Source organism: Zalophus californianus, chromosome 4 (genome assembly GCF_009762305.2).
Source record: "Zalophus californianus isolate mZalCal1 chromosome 4, mZalCal1.pri.v2, whole genome shotgun sequence".
In the NCBI taxonomy this organism is placed as follows: Eukaryota; Metazoa; Chordata; class Mammalia; order Carnivora; family Otariidae; genus Zalophus; species Zalophus californianus.
This window is the reverse complement of record NC_045598.1, coordinates 29,570,355-29,587,577: the sequence shown is the minus strand read 5'-3', so window position 1 is coordinate 29,587,577 and position 17,223 is coordinate 29,570,355. Positions and strand designations below refer to the sequence as shown.

The window sequence follows — 17,223 nt, the reverse complement described above, 5'->3', positions numbered from 1 at the left end:
CTTGTGCCCCCAAGTCACAGCCTTCCTCCAAGGTATGCCAGAGTTCCCACCAGTTTCCATGGCCAGTGCCCTGAGTTCTTGTTAGAACAGAAGCATCCCCAAATCTCAGCCGGTAAGTATAGACTCACCCGGATCCTTTCTTTGTTTGGATCTTGTAGGCCCCGTCCCAAGGGAGATGGGGTCCTATACTGGATCCTCTGAGGCAGACACCAAGAGACCCAACACCACTGATCGAGTCTTGGGAACTGTCCTAGCCCCTTTGAGAGGGACATGTGGACAGTGATGTCTTCAGCTGCATCCAGCCAGAGTTCACAGCCCCCTTGGCTATGAAAAGCTTCCATAGGGATGATGAAGCCACAGAGGACCATGTTGGAGGCATCAGAAAAGAAGTCTGAGATGAGAGTTGTGGTCACTGAGGAAAGGGGAGGATGGTGGGCACGAGGACAAGCAGGCTTGGGGTTGGTTACCCCCATCCAGCGCTTCATTCACTCAACAAGGATTTATTGAGCAAGTACTACTGCATGTCAAGTTCTGTGTTTGGCAGGGGGGTACCTACACCGATAAGACACAGCTCCAAAGAAAAGAAGGAAATAATGTGATATGAGGGCTATGGGAATGGAAGGAAAGGGTGTGAGAAGACCCAGCCCACTGAGGTCAGGGAAGGCTTTCCAAGGAGGAGGATGTCTGAGCTGAGTCTTACAGAATGAGTAGAATCAAGTGGGAGAGGCATGCACAGAGAAGACATGAAGGTATTCGTTCCTTTATTCCCTGGCTGTCTCTGTGAGGCACTATTTTAGGGCTAGAGCTGCAACTGAGAACAAAAGCACCTCAAGTCCCCATCTGTATCCAGCGTACATTCTAGAGGAAGGGTAACCAGGCTGTGTTGTAGGGGACTGCATGTTTTTCAGCACAGTTAGAACCAAAGGTCTGAAAGGGTTAAAAACAAGAGAAAAGGGTGAGAAGATGTGCAGGGCTGAAGTCCTAAAGGCCTTCTCTTCCAGGACAGGGAGTTTGGAGCTTTCCTTAAACCTAGGAGAAAGGCCACTGAACAACTTCACACAGCTAGGGTCTGCATTTTAATTAGGCAGTAGTTAGGTTGGAGGTAGAGTAAGACTCAACACTGAGAGACTGTAGTTAAGAGACTGCTGGAATATTCTAAATGAGAAGAGGAGCTACAGTGGGGATAGAAAGAAGCAGATAAAACTGAGGAATCTGTAAGAGGTAGAGCCAATAGAATTGGATGATCTGTTGGAGGGAAAAAGAAAGCGTTCTCATGTGGGCACCTGGAGGGGTGCTGGAACTGAGCGGAATGCAGAAGGGGGTGGAGATTCATGGGGAAAATGATCACCTTTCTGAGCCGCTGAGTGTCACCAAGGGGCCATGCTAGTCTGTGTCTACAGGTCTGAAGATTGAGAGATTAACCTGAGCTGTTGAGTCATCAGAACACTGGTGGGGGCTGAGGTCACAGGACGGGGTGGGGGCAATGATCGTGCTTATGGAGAGTGGTTATCATGCAGAGAGAGAGCTGAGGACAGGATCACCAGCACTGAAGGACCACCAACATTGGAGAGGTAGGAAGGGCTGAGGCGGACGAGCCTGGGAAGGACCAGTCGGAAAGACAAGAGGAGATCCAAAAACACTGGACATGAGGAGAAGAGGATTTCAATAAAAGAGAAGGTGGTCAGGTGTCAGATGGCTCAGAGAGGTCCCAGAGAGGCGGAAAATGGCCATTAGATTCAGATAAAGCAAAACGGAGGTCTTAATGGGATTGGTTTCCACGGGAGTGAAGACAAGTGTGGTGGGAGAGCATCTGTGGAGGTGAGGAAGTGGAGACAGGGTCCACCACCCTTCCAAGAACCTGGCTCTGAACAGAAGAGAAAAAAGGCAATGAGGGAGGACAAATACTCATTGGGTTGAGGGAGGGAGGTTTTACTTTTAGATGAAAAATGTTCCGTTTGTTCATCATCTGAGAAGAAACATCCAGGAGAGAGGGAGAGGAAGTGTGAGACAGGGAGGAGGTGGCTGGCAGAGCAAGGTGGATGGGGAGGCTGCGAGGCCAGACGAGGGCACGGTGTCAGGACTGGCCAGGATAGCAGAGCAGGAAGGACAGCTCTGCCTCCTAGATGGGAAGAAGGAGGGTGGGCATGGGAGTAGCCCTGGATAGTTCCTGGTTGGGAAGTTGGAGGGAGGAGACACATGGAAGGAGGTCTTCACCCACAACATGGAGAGTGAGGGTCCCCGTGGCCTAACTCTGGACATGGCAGAAGCCCTAGAATGCCTCATCTCATGGGCTGGGCATTGTGGTGGCACCAAAGTGGTGTCTCCGGGGGGAGTCAGACGGGGTCCAGAGGCCTCTGTGAAGTGAAGGACAGCGGGGCAAGGGATCCAGGGTAGGCAGGGCACTCTGAGTGCTTTGGGCTTCCTAGACTGCAGCTTCTAATCGCTTCTCTGACCTTCTCTCCCTTTTGCCTCTGAAGCCTCCTGAAGCCCAACATCTGGCAGGAAGCTCCGATCGCCCTGGCCACCAGGAAGGATGTGGCCCAGGCTTGGCACCGAAACCAAAGAAGCCATCTCCAGAGGGAAGTGGCCTGTGCCACGTCACTGTGCCCAGGCTGTCGTCAGCCTGAATGGCAATAGAGAATTTTGATTGCTAGGAGGAGAGGAGGGAAGGAGAGGGGGAGGGAGGGAGAGAAGAGGAGAGAAGGGGAGAGAGGAAAGAAAGCAACATTCATCTCATTCATACTTAGTGTGTGCAGCACCAAGCCAGGTGCTTTGGGAATATTCACTTATTTAATTCACCAACCAACCGAATGAGGTGGTGTTATCCCTGCTGCAGGGGTGAGAAACCGAGGCTCTGGGTGGTTACTCAGGGGTCTGCATTGAGAGGATGATGAGCGAGCGGGGCTTGCGGTCCAGGTCCTTCTTCCCTCTGTGGCGGGCACCCCTCCCCCCGCACACTCTGCTTCCCTGGTGATTCTGCCTCTGCCACTGCTCAGGCCCACGAGGATCTGCACCACGTGGCAGCCACACCGCGGGCCTGCATCCCGCTCACCTGGACGAGGCATCCTGCCCGCTGTGGCCTGGAAGGGAACAGCACTGCGACCACACACTGCTAAACACACAAGTTAAACATTTTTTCAGATAGCACTTGACATGGAGCCATAGTCATGGGTGAGTTCCATCCATCCCTGGCCGTTAGCCCCGCCAGCTCCACCTGGGAGATGCCATTTCGCTCTGTAAGTCTGAGCTTCCTACTCTGTAAAGCTGGAATCCCTACATCATAGGGTCACTGGAAGGGTCAGACACAACTGGGGGCATGCTGGTAAGTGTTTAGAGGCTGGCTCTCCAAAAAAAAATAAGAAGGAGAAGGAGGAGGAGAAGGGGGAGGAAGAGGGGGAGGAGGGAGAGGGGGAGGAGGAAGAGAAGGAGGGAGGGGGCGGAGGAGAAAGGAGAGGAGGGGGAGGAAGAGGGAGGGGGAGGAGGAGAAAGGGGGAGGAGGAGGGAGAGGGAGAGGGGAAGGGGGAGGAGGAGGGAGAAGGGGAGGAGGAGGAAGAGGGAGAGGGAGGGGAGGAGGAGAAAGGGGGAGGAGGAGGAGGAGGGAGAAGGGGACGAGGAGGGAGAAGGAGGGAGGGGGCGGAGGAGAAAGGGGAGGAGGAGGAGGGAGAAGGGGAGGGAAAGAGGGAGGAGGAGGGAGAAGGGGAGGAGGAGGGAACGAGGGAGGAGGAGGAGGGAGAGGGGGAGGAAGAGGGAGGGGGAGGAAGAGGGAGGGGGAGGAGGAGGGAGGGGGGAGGAGGAGGAGGGAGAAGGGGACAAGGAGGGAGAAGGAGGGAGGGGGCGGAGGAGAAAGGGGAGGAGGAGGAGGGAGAAGGGGAGGGAAAGAGGGAGGAGGAGGGAGAAGGGGAGGAGGAGGGAACGGGGGAGGGGGAGGAGGGAGAGGGAGAGGAGGAGAAAGGGGGAGGAGGAGGGAGGATGGGCCCAGATGTGTGGTGCCTGCTGACTTCCATGGTAGAAGTGCTCCCACCATGGCCAGCAGCAAGCTACTAAGGTGACATCACGGACCGAGGAGTGGGAGAGAGGAGGGGGGCGCACCACCGTATTGGCTGGTACTTTGCACAGTGCTTCCTCCGTGCAGATACAGCAGACATAACCAGCCTCCGGAGTATTAGCTCGAGGACAGATGATAAGAAAATAATTTAGAAAATGATTTTGTTTTAGTGTTTATGGCTTTTGTTTTAAGCATTATTTATTCAATTATGAGTTTATATCATTTAATTTTTAATAATGGCTGTATTTAACCACTGGTTTACAAAATTCCTCAAGTCTAACAAGCGGCCCTCATGAGCCAGCCCCAGCGCGCCCCTCATAACAGCAGCTATACTGGTGCTGAGTTAAGGGGTGAAGCTGGGATACAAACCCAGGGCTGCCTGACTCCAAAGTCCACACCGCCAGCCGCCCGCCCGTACTGCAAGGTGGGGCCCTGTGAGGGAGGAGGGCGGGGGTTGCCGGTTGGCAGGCACCACAAGGAAGAAAGTTGGCAAGGCCTCCGTGCCACCGCGGCACACAGCTTGGGTTCAGCTTAGGTAGCAGCCACCTTGCCTGCCTCAGTTGATCAAAGCCAGTAGCTGCTTTTGTACTAAAAGCACAATAAAGCCCGTATGTGGGCCCTGGTGTGTCCTGGTCTTCCCAAGCACCGGACCACACTGGTCCCTCTGTTCACCCTCACTCAACCTCTCAGAGCCTCAATTAACTCATCCATCAAAATGAGTGGGCTGGACCAGCTACCCTTGAAAGTCCCTTCCAGATCCGAAGTCCCTGGAACTGGCACCACCCATACATTGGCAGGAACCTGAGGACCTGCTGGAGGGGGTTGGATGGGAGGCAGAGACCAGGGAGGAAGGAATCATGTGGGCTTCCTTCAGAAGCCCCAAAGAAGGCAGCTGAGAGGGTGACAATGGCCACTTTTCTGCACAGTGGAACAATGCCTCCCACACTCGAGCGCTTGCTCTGTTCCCCAAGATGACGTTCATGGTTACGGTCACCTCCCTCGCTGATAGGCACCTCCCTCTCCTCGTCTACAAAGGGAGGAGGTTGAACTACATGGTATCTGACCTCTGTTTACACCATAAACACAGAATGGAGACCCCGTGGAGGGGGAGAAGCCGGAGAAGAGGGGAAGCGTGCGGGACCTGTGGCAGCTGACCCGGGCAGGGCTGAGAGGAGAGGAGCAGCGCCCAGTGGCTCCAGACTGCCGGCTTCAAGGGCGGGAAGAGGGCAAGAGTGTGCATATGCATGTGTGTGTGCGTGTGTGAGCACACACGTACCTACGTGTGCATACATGTGCACCTGGCAGGGGTGAGGCTGGCTTTGGAAGCCTGAGTGCACGGTGTTGGCAATACTTCCACTATATGAATAGTGCCCCAGCCATGAGGCAGTCCTGGGGCCTGGGCACAAAGGTGAATGCTGCCTGGGGAGCGCTAGAAGGTGCTGGGATCTCTGCAGTGTTGCCATGGAACCCCAGGAGAAGAGCAGGCTGGGAAACGACTGCTGGGTGCAGCTCCATCTCGAAGGAGCCCGCATCACGCCTTTGGCAGAATATCAGGTGGGAGTCTTGGTACACAATGAGCCATTGTTCTTTGAGGCTTTACAAGAGATCTGTTTCCAAGGTTTTATGAATCATTTTGCTGCCGATCTTAAAAAATAATAATATACAAGCCTCAGAGGAGGAAGCCTTCAGCTTATTTTCTCAGAGAGAGGGACACGAACTTGGGGAGAATTCTTCCCCGCATCTTGCCTGCACAGCTACTTGATCTTCCCACAACTGTCAGAAAAGCCTCTTTGAAGTCTGTGATATTGCCTGTGGCACAGGCCACCTCAGTGTTGAGCCTCAGCCTGGGAAGGAAAACCTGGATTCTGAGGAAGGAGGGAGGGAACAGAAAAATACCCAGACTCGGGGACTGCCAGGGAAGATGGATGCCAAGCTGCTTAGCTCAAGCTAAGGCAAGACAGTTGCTCTGTGACCCAGGCAGGCCCCGCGTGGGCCGGTACCCTCAGGAAGTCCAGCTCGGCAGGACCAGCCCCTGCAGGAGAACTATTGAGGCCTCCCTGGGGTACCAGCTTTTGCCTTAAGGTAATAAAGTTCTCCCTAGGTTTGCCATGACCTCATTTCCAAGAACGCACATGCAACTCAGGGCCAAGCAGAGTTCCCGGCTTTATTCTTCCCTCATCTGCCTTCTGGCCCACTTGTCCTCCTGGTCTGTCTGCTGGCCTACTGGCTGAAGCTTCTCCTGGAAAGCCAACCACAGAAGAGCATAGGAGGAAAGCCTTGGACTCCAGCTATCAAAGGCTCACTGGCTGTGCCGCTTAAGGCATCCCCTGCTCCCAAGCAGAAGCTGGAGTGCTGGGGCCCTCTCGGGGCACCTACCCTGCCTGCTCTACAGTAGCTCTCAGCAACTTGCTGATCCAACTGCCAAGGGCTGGAATCCAGACGATGGGGGGTCGGGGACTTGTCTAGAGCTTGTGTGACTCTGCCGCCATCATCAGTGTGGATCCCCACCTCCAGCTTCCCCAGAAACAGCTGCATTCCTTCACCTGGCCCGATTCTTGACCTCGACATGCACCCGCTTTTGTTTCCCTTGCCGCCCTGGACTCAAGCCCCATCTCAGTTTCCGCCCTCTCCCCATAGCCCCGACTCTGAAACACCTTCCAGCCACAGCCCATGCCCTCCTTGCCTCCCAGGCCTCCGTCCTCGCCTCCTCCTATGGCCTGGCTCCTTCGTGCAGATGGTTCCAGCACTGGTTATTATTTAAGCAAGCTGCTTCTGGCTCACATGTTAATTAAAACCCGCTGTCCAAAATCTCTTGGTACAATTTGCAGTGTAATCTGTAGCCTCTAGTGCATCATTGTATCTCTATTAAAAGGGATTCTCTGTAATGATGCGGGGATTTAATTAGTTTCTTTGCCAATGTTGTAAAACATAGTGATAAACGAGCCAACAGGTCCGCGGATCATTATTCTCCTCAAGATGAGCTTATTAGCTGATTATGAATCATTAACAAAGTCTACACGGGATTTTCTTATCTAATTCAACACAATTTTTAACATTCAATGCTTAACATCCATTTCTCTCCACCAGCAACATTGGGTGGTGATTGCAATCTGTATGCATGGCTTCCTATTCTCCGCTGGGGTTTTCCCCCTCTTCGTATTTCATTTTAGATATATCGAGGGGGACAACTCAATATATGGTCCTCAATATTTAGATATATGTTATGGTGAGGAACTCGGGGTCCCATTTTATGGAGGGAAAACAGCCACCATGAATGGGGCCTGAATGTGTGTTTTTGTGTGCATACTTGTGTATGTGTGTCTATCTGTAATACAGGGACAAAATGGGGCTGTACGAGTTCCTATGTGCATGGGTGTGTGTGCTCTGTGTAGTCACATGTGTGTGTCCATGGCCTGGGGATAGCGCTTACTTGTTCAGTATGCATCATGTGCATTCGTGTGTGTGTGCATGCATGCACATGCACGTGTGTGCACACAAGTACATGCACATAGAGGGAAGCTTAAGGAAAGACAAATTCTGGACAGGCTTTCAGACTGATGTTTTTCAACCACTCTGTGACATGTCAGTATCCCCCAAAAGTTTCAGATGGGCTCCCCCTAGCTTTCCAGCTTGGGGTCATTCCTTTTCGGTCAGCACATATACGGATCCCTGATAGGGCCGGGCATAGTGCTTGGCACTAGTAGCTCTGCAACATTCCTGTGAGGTAGGCCTGAATCCAATATAATTGGTGTCCTTGTAGGAAAAGGACATTTGGACGTTGACACACAGTGAGAGACCATGTGAGGACACAGGGAGAGGTGGCCATCTACAAGTTGAGAAGAGAAGCCTCAGAAGAAACCAACCCTGCCAACACTTTGATCTCGGACTTCTGGCCTCCTGAATTGTGAGAAAATTAGTTTCTGTTGTTTAAGCCATACAGTCTGTGGTACTTCGTATAGCAGCCCTAGCAAACCGGTACAGGGAACAAACTCTCACAGAGGATGATTCCTCATCCAGCTGTGAGTGCGGTATCCAAAGGAGGGCAATACACAGGCACGTACTTCAGGCCACAGTCCATACCCAAACAGGTCCAACCCAGCCAGGGAGGCAAAGTAGTGGACAGCTAGGTGATAACAAAAAATGCTCTAGATGAGGTATAGGGATTCCAAGTAATTCATCCGTTCAAAGAATGAACCCAGTAAGGAAGGGAGGGGTGCTGAAAAGAACTTAGGGCCCAAGGGCCCAGCCAAGCCAGTGAAGTATTAGGCATCACCAGCCCCAGCAGGGCTACAAAGTTCTGGACAAGGACGCAGAGGTAGAATCTTGGTCATGCCAGCAGAACCAGGGTGGCAGCAGATAGAAAAAGTCCTTGCAGAGCTTTCCACAAGCCCACAGGAGCAAAGCAGGTATTCCACAAAGATTCGTGGAATGACTGAGCATCAGATAACTCCCATTTCTGTATCAGCTAGCACTGCTCTGTAACAAAGTATCCTACAACTTAGCAGTCTAAAAGAACCGCTCTTTCATATTGCTCATAAGCTTATAGGTCCAGTTAAGCTTTCTGTTGATTTGAGTCTGCTTTCTACCAATCTGGGCCAGGCTTAACTAATCTCAGCTGGGCTTGCTCCTGTATCTACTGTGAACTGGAAGTGAGCTGCAGACTGGATGGTCTAGGATGGCCTCTCCTCCATGTGTCCCTCACATCCCTCCATGAGGGTAGCCCCAGTATCTTCTCAGGTCAACAGCAGGGGTCAAGACAAGATACAGGAGAAACCAAGACAAGAGAGAGCTAGCCTTGGATAAGGTTCCAAAAGAAAACTAGTCTGTTATCACAGGGAAGGCAGAGACACAAGAGAAGATGTGGAAATCTACAAGCACTTTTCCAGCTTCTGCCCTTATCACGTTTGCAAACACCACATTAGCTCTAGCAAGTCATGTGGCCAAGCCCAGAGTCAGGGTAGGAGGGGACTCCAAAGTTACAGGGCAAAGGGGTTGGATACAGAAAGATCATTACCAGGGGTCATTGGTGTCATTAACCCACTACTGTGAGTGAATCAACAAACACTTGAGGCAGAAGTCAATAGAGCAAAACTAAATCCAGACTCACATGCTGGTGGGGTAAAGTCACTTATTCTTCCCTGTCCTTGATCGGGACTGGCTTAAATGCTGTAAGAGCTGAGCCTGACCCTCTGTAGCTCCACAATGAAGGGATAATAACTTTCACTGGATGGTCCCTGTGGCTACACCTGGCCCCACGCAGTATGATTGGAGTGCTGCTAAATGTTGCATGGGAATCTGAAAATGGTAGGGTCTTCAGAGTGCTCTCTGGGCACTCTTCTCACTCTGTACTCTCTGCCTGGACAATCACATTCCTTTCCACCCCACTCACCATCTCAATGTTTTTTCCTGCCCTGACACAACTGAGGACCATGTCTTGATCGCTGGCATAGCTCCTGCACTTAGAAGGGTAATGAATACAAACTGAACATATAATAAATTATTGTTTAATAAATGAATGAAACCCAGATGAGACACATAGGATTAATTTATGTACCACAGGGGAATTTTCCAAGCTGCTCCCCAGGTTCCCAATGAACACTTCTAGAATTATTGATTAAAATTTAGATATCGAGCTGCTTTTCAAATTTCCCACTACTATATGGTAAAAGGTAGTATTCACTGTGACCTGCTTACATTCACGACGACCTTTAACTGTGGTATTTCACCTAAGAAAAAGGGGGAGGATGGCATCTTGGTCTTCAAATATTTCAAGGGATTTTTGAAGGCAGATTTGAACAGATGTCTTCAGAGGACACACTAGGACCAGAGGAAGATTTTGGCTCAATAGGACATCTTCCTCATGGACAAAAAGAGTATAATGGGGTAAGCTCCAGAATTGACAAAGAGACAAAGAGAAAATTCATGGGAAATAATGCTTAAGAATATTCCAAGAACACTACATCAAAAACTAATGATGTACTGTATGGTGACTAACATAATAAAATTAAAAAAAAAAAAGAATATTCCAAGAACATAGAATAAACATATGATTTGAGTAAATAGATTTGTAGAGACATGGAGAATGGATTGACAAGTTAATATTAGTCTAAAGGCACTTCATAGAAGGAGAATGAAGAAAATGATAGAAATGGAACATTTAGAAATATCGGAACTGAAAATTTTTCAGAATTAAAGAATATATAATAAATAGATCAGTGACGATAATTCCACACACAGAGACATATTATAGAAAGTGTGTAAAATATCAAGGAAAAAATTAAATCTTTAAAACTACCAAAAGATAGATAATTTACAAAGAAATGATACCTGGAAAGAGAGCAAAATTCTCAGCAGCAATAATATACAGCAAAAAGACAGTAAAGTAGTAGTTGTAAAATGCTGAAGGAAAATAGCTGGCAATCTTGAATTTTATACCCAGATAAATGATCATTCAAAGTGAAAGGGGGAAAAAAGGACTTTTTCAGAGAAACAAAGACTATAAGTTTCCCAACTCATTAAAGAACTCTTAGAGACTTGAAGTTTCATCTCCAACACATAAAGCCATAATTCTCATCCTTTCAACGACAATAAAAGCTGGACAAATTGAAAATTGTGACTTTTCTTGGATCCATTAAGGAATTAAGGGCAAAGTGCAAACCACTACCTTGAAATCTGGAAAGACAGGTTAATACAAAGAATCACAGCCCAGATCAACTCACCTTGAGCAAAAGCTGCTAGAGCCATAGATGAGAGGTAAACTTAAACAGTAATTTTAATGAATTGCTGGAGATGGAATATAAGTTAGTGTAAGTGGGAAGCTCTTCTGAGCTGCAGTCACAGGGCACCTTGCACTTCTGTGGGTCTTACCTCCAGGAACCCCACCAAGTTGTCATGATGAAGAGTCAAAACAACAATCCTATGTCTTTGGCAAGGGGAAGGGAACAGTAATCATTTTGAAATAATGTCCAGAGCATTCTCCTTAACAGAGGCCTATCTGTCAATGGCAAAGTGCTTTATTTGATGTGGGGGAAGGGAATTTATCCAACTCAAGCCCTCTCTAGTCTTTCTGTCTCACCCAAAGGAATCCAGGGCCATAAGAATCATTTGTGAAGGTCACAGCTCAGGTATACAAGCTCACTAAAGACTAAGACTTATTCACAGGATTATAGATGTCCTCTCCTCCCCCACACCTTACCACCACAACAGGGCTCCAGTATGTTAATAGTTGATTACAGGTGAAACAGCTATAAGACCCAGACTCCATTTAAAAGAGTTTCTAGGGAAACTCAAAAATAAAAGATAATTTAAAAAACAAGGATACTAGAGGAAATTAAAGCTTTTGACACCTACAGCTACAAAAAACATTAAACACAGCTCAAATCCTAGCCATGTTTACATAAAACCTCACACTAAAGGCCTATTTACCTCAGTTCAGTTCATATTACCTAATACATCATGTTCTGCTTTCAACAAAAAATTACAAGGCATGATAAAAGCAAGAAAAAAAAAATGTATGATTTGAATAGACAAAGCAATCATCAGAACCGGACTCACACATGGCAGAAATTTTGGAATTATCACACTGAGAATTTAAAATAACTATGATTAATACATTAAAGACCCAATGGAAAAAGTAGACACTATGCAAAAGCAGATGGGCAATGAAAGCAGAGACAGAAAATCTATGAAAGAATTTTAAAAATACTATAAATAAATTAATAAATTAATAAAGTGGTAACTTCATAATCACCAAAACTTGGAAGCAACCAAGGTGTTCTTCAGTAGATGACTGGATAAACTGGATCCTCCAGACAATGGAATATTATTCAGGACTAAAAATAAATAAATAAATAAGCTATCAAGTCAAAAACCAACACAGAGGAATCTTGAATCACTTTACTAAGTGAAAGAATTCAATTGAAAAGGCTGCATACTATATAATACTATATGATTCCAACTACATGACATTCTGGAAGAGGCAAAACTGTGGAGACAATAAAAAGATCAGTGATTGCTAGAGATTGAGGGGAGGTGGTGAATAAGGGGAACACAGAGGATTTTTAGGGCAGTGAAAAATAGTCTGTATGATATAATAATGATGGACACATGTCATTATACATTTATCTAAACCTACAGAATGCGCAACACCAAGAGTGAACCTTAATGTAAAGTCCAGACTTTGGGTGATTATGATGTGTCAATGTAATTTCATCAATTGTAACAAATGTACCACTCTGGTGGAAGATGTTGATAATAGGAGAGGTTGTGAATGTGTGCCAGCAGGAGGTATATGAGAAATCTCTGTATTTTCCTCTTAATTTTGCTGTGAACATAAAATCTCTCTTAAAAAATAGTATTTTTTAAAAATATATTTATTTATTTTTAGAGAGAGAGCATGTGAGCAAGTGAGCAGGGGGAGGGGCAGAGGGAATCTCCAGGAGACTCCACCCAGAGCATGGAGCCCTAGCAGGGCGCGATCCCACAACCCATGGGATCATGACCTGAGCCAAAAACCAAGAGCCAGACACTCAACTGACTAAGCCACCTGGGCGCCCCTTAAAAACAGTCTTTAAACAATATTGTAACAGAAATAAAGAATGTCTTTCATAGGCTCATTGGTAGAAAGGACATGGCCAAGCTAAAAATCACTGAAATTGAAAATGTCAGTAGACGTTTCCCAAACCGAAATGCAAGGGGGAAAAAAAGAATGAGAAAATAGAACAAAATATCCAATAACTGTGGAACAATTTTAAAAGGTGTAACAAACGTATAATTAGAATACCAGAAGAGAAGGAGAAGAAAAAGGAAACAGAGCAGAAGAAATATTTGAAGGAGTAATGGCCAGGGAATTTTCAAAAAATGACGACAGACACCAAAACACAGATCCAGAAGCTTAGAGAACACCAAGAAAGATAAATACTAAAAAATCTATTCCTAAGCATATCATATTCAGACTGTAGAAAACCAAAGACAAAGAGAAAATCTTGAAAGCAACAGAGGGAAAAAAAAAACCACTTTACCTATAGAAGGACAAGGATAAGAACTACATTAGACTTCTCATCAGAGACCATGAAGGCTTGGGGCACCTGGTTGGCTCAATCAGTGAAGCATATAACTCTTGATCTTGGGGTTGTGAGTTTGAGCCCCACATTGGGTGTAGAGATTACTTTAAAAAAACAAAATCTTTAAAAAAAAAAAAACTAAAAAACAAGAAACCATGCGAGCTAAAAGAGAGTGGAGGGAAATATTTAAACTGTTGAAAGAGGGGTGAGCCTGGGTGGCTCAATCAATTGAGCATCTGACTCTTGATTTTGGCTCAGGTCATCATCTCAGGTTGTGATATCAAGCCCCACATTGGGCTCTGCACTGAGCATGGAGCCTGCTTAGGATTCTCTCTCTCCCTCTCCCTGTGTCCCTCCCCACCCCCACTTGCACACTCTCTCTCAAAAAAAATAAATAAATAAAAAACTGTTGAAAGAAAAAAACATTGACCTAGAATTCAAAATCCAATGAAATTATCCTTCAAAGGTGAAGAAGAAATAGACTTTCTCAGACAAACAAAACCTCAGAGAATTCATCACCAATATACCTGCTCTGCAAGAGATGTTTAAAGAAGGTCTTCAGGGAGAAGAAAAATTACATAGGTCAGAAATTTGGATCTATACAGGAAAAGAAAGATCATCAGAGAAGGAATAAATGAAGGTAAAATAAAATACTTTGTTTTTCTTATTGTTAACTGAGCCAATAGATTATCGTTTGCTCCAAGTAATAATAGTAACAATGTATTAGGTGATTATAGTACATGGATAAGTGAAATAAATGACAGCAATGTAACAAAAGACAGGAGGAAGGAATTGGTAATACTCTATTATAAAGGTAACTGTACTATCACAGATCTGTACCTCTGAAACAAATAATGCAATATATGTTAAGAAAAAAAGAAGAAGAAGAAGATAGCAGGAGGGTAAGAATGAAAGGGGGGAAATCGGAGGGGGAGATGAACCATGAGAGACAATGGACTCTGAAAAACAAACTGAGGGTTCTAGAGGGGAGGGGGGTGGGGGGATGGGTTAGCCTGGTGATGGGTATTAAAGAGGGCACGTTCTGCGTGGAGCACTGGGTGTTATGCACAAACAATGAATCATGGAACACTACATCAAAAACTAATGATGTAATGTATGGTGATTAACATAACAATAAAATTTTTTTTTAAATAATGGGGAAAAGTAGGTGAAGGGAATATGGGAACTCTGTACAATCTTTTTACCTTCCCTATAAGTAAAACATCCCAAAATAAAAAGGTTATTAAGAGAGAAAAAAAATAAAGGTAACTGTACTACCCATAAGGCAATATAGTGTTATTTGAGAGTACATGTAGGCAAGTTATAAATGTATATTGCAAACTCTAGGGAAAAGAGTAAGAAATCTTTTACAATAAATATAATTGAGTTTTTTTTTTTTTTTCCTCTTAGCAATCGGCGGACCACCTGCACTCTTCTTTTCCTTTGCTGTCCTCCAGTTCCTGGATCAGCTGATGCCAGGGGTTTTGGAGACTTGAAAAGCCCCACCAGCCTCCAGGTGTTCAATGACTACCTGGCAGACAAGAGCTACATCAAGGGGTATATGCCGTCATAAGCAGACCAGCAGTATTTGAAGCAGTCTCCGGCCCCACACCCACTGACTTGTATCATGCCCTACGTTGATATAAGCACATCAAGTCTTAAGAAAAGGAAAAGGCCAGCCTTCCAGGAGTGAAGAAAGTTTTGGGCAAGTATGGCCCTGCTCATGTGGAAGACACCACAGGAAATGGAGCTACAGATAGTAAAGATGATAATGACATTGATCTCTTTGGATCTGAGGGGGAAGAGGAAAGTGAAGAAGCCAAGAGGCTAAGAGAAGAATGCCTTGTGCAGTATGAGTTAAAGTCAGAAAACCTGCACTTGTTGCCAGATCTTCCACCTTACTGGATGTGAAACCTTGGGATGAGACAGATATGGCAAAACTAGAGGAGTGCATCAGGAGCATTCAAGCAGACAGCTTGGTCTGGGGCTCTTCTACACTAGTTCCAGTGGAGTACGGAATTAAAGAACTTTAAGTACAGCGTGTAGTGGAAGGCAATAAAGTTGGAATAGATATGCTGGAGGAGTGGATCACTGCTTTTGAGGACTATGTGCAGTCCATGGACATGGTTACTTTTCACAAGATCTAAAATCCATTGTAGATCAATGCCATTAAATAAAAGCTGAAAGACAAAAGAAAAAAAGAAGAAAGAAAAGAAAAAGAAAAAATATATGATAGATATGCTAAGAGACAAAATAAGATCATATAAAATGCTCAATTAAAACAGAAGGATGGGGGCACCTGGGTGGCTCAGTCAGTTAAGTGTCTGTCTTCAGCTCAGGTCATGATCCTGAAGTCCCAGGATCCAGCCCCATGTTGAGCCCATGTCGAGCCCTGCATCAGGCTCCCTCCTCAGCAGGGAGTCTGCGCCTCTCTCTCCCTCTGCCCCTACCCCCCTTGTGCTCTCTCCCTCTCATAAATAAATTAAATCTTAAAAAAAAAACAAACCAGAAAGACGTTAACAGTCCTTAACGTGTATTCACCTTATAATAGCACATCAAAATATGTGAGACAAGAACAAACAGAACTGTAAGGGCAATAGACAAATCCATTATTATAGCTGGAGGTTTCAACACCCCTCTTTTAGTAACTGACAGATCAAGCAGGCAAAATATCAGTAAGGACACAGTGGAACTCAACAGCATCATCAGTCAGCTGGGAATAATTGACTTCTATCAACTACTTCATCTGACAATAACAGAACACACACACTTCCCAGGCTCACATGGAACATTCACCAAGACAGACCACATGCTTGGCCATAAAACACAATTTAACAAATTCAAAAGAATAGAAATTATACAATGTCTGCTCTCAATACAACAATGGAATTAAACAAAGAATCAGTGACAGAAAGAGAGGTAGAAAATCTCAAAATACTTGGAAATTAAATAATACACCTCTGCGTAACACATGGGTTAAAAAAAAAAGAAATCTCAAGATAAATTTTAAAATACTTTGAGCAAATGAAGGTATAAATTATCAAAAAATATGGGATGCAGTGAAAGTAGTGCTTAGAAGATTTATAGCATTGAATACATATATTAGGAAAGAAGAAAAATCTAAACATCAACAATCTAAGCCTCCACCTTAGAAAATTAGAGAAAGAAAGAAATTGAAGCCTAAAGCAAGCATAAGGAAAGAAGTAATAATTAGAGCAAAAATCAGTGAAATTGAAAGCAGGAAAATAGAGAAAATCAACCAAACCAAAAGCTAGTTCTTTGAAATTGATAACACCTGACATACAAATCTGACAGGAAGAAATAAAATTGCTGTTTTTGCAGCTAACATGGAGATATATATTTTTTCCCTAAATACTCCACCAAAATAAACTATTAAAACTAATTAATAAATTTAGTAAAGTTGCAGGATAGAAAACAAGCAAACAACTAGTTATATGTCTATACACAAACAACAAATGATGAAAATTTTTCTCCAAAAAATGAAGAAAACATTCCCTTTACAATGGCATCAAAAAGAATAAAATACTTAGGAATAAACTTAACCAAAGAAGTGAAAGATCTGCACATTGAAAACTATAAAACATGGATGAAAGAAACTGAAGACAAATAAAAAATATCCATGTTCAGATTAAAATAATTAATATTTTTAAAATATCCATTCTAGCCAAAGCAAGCTATAGATTTAATGCAATTCCTAACAAAATTCAGAAGGTATTTTTCACAGAAATAGAAAAAAAAATCCTAAAATTATGCAATCATGAAAGACCCTGAATAGCTAAAGCAATCGTGAGTAAGATGAACAAAATACTGGACATATTACTCTTCCTGATTTCAAATTATATTACAAAGCAATAGTAATCTAAACAGTATGGTACCAGCATGAAAACAGACACATAGATTAGTGGAACAGAATAGAAAGCTCTGAAATAAACCCAGGCATATATGGCCAACTAATTTTCAACAAAGGCACGAAGAACACACAATGGGGAAAGGACAGTCTCTTCAATAAATGGTGTTGGGAAAACTGGATATATACCTGAAAAAAAAACCTAATAGAACTTTTATCTTACACCATACACAAAATCAACTCAAAAT

General features: G+C 45.0%; 1 pseudogene; it reads left to right on the top strand.

Annotated features, from left to right (window-relative positions):
• Nucleotides 1–348: 348 nt before the first annotated feature.
• LOC113926878 lies at nucleotides 349–15,254 on the top strand (annotated as a pseudogene).
• Nucleotides 15,255–17,223: the final 1,969 nt, after the last annotated feature.